This window comes from Elaeis guineensis, chromosome 3, assembly GCF_000442705.2.
Source record: "Elaeis guineensis isolate ETL-2024a chromosome 3, EG11, whole genome shotgun sequence".
Taxonomy (NCBI): Eukaryota; Viridiplantae; Streptophyta; class Magnoliopsida; order Arecales; family Arecaceae; genus Elaeis; species Elaeis guineensis.
In genome coordinates this window covers 123,839,367-123,839,665 of record NC_025995.2, presented here as the reverse complement: position 1 = coordinate 123,839,665, position 299 = coordinate 123,839,367, and positions in this window count along the sequence as shown.

The following is a 299-nucleotide window of genomic DNA, read 5'->3' as shown; positions in this document are numbered from 1 at the left end:
CATGTCTTGGAACTTGGATCCGTGACGGCTCCTCGGCTGGAAACGGCGGCTAGTTGGAGTCTGAAACGACGTCGGTGGACGATTTGCCGATGCGGTCTATCATATTCTCGCTCTTTTACGCAGAAATCAGATTTAAACGGCTGGGTATTAACCGACGTCGGTGAGTCGTGTCGCCAGTCTGCTGCGTTAAATCAAAGCGGTGCATCCTCGTGCATCCTATTTTTTCTCATGTGCGCCGCCCAGCACGTCTCAGGTCATCGTCTATAAATATGGGGGGCATAGCAGCCGGAATTTAATTA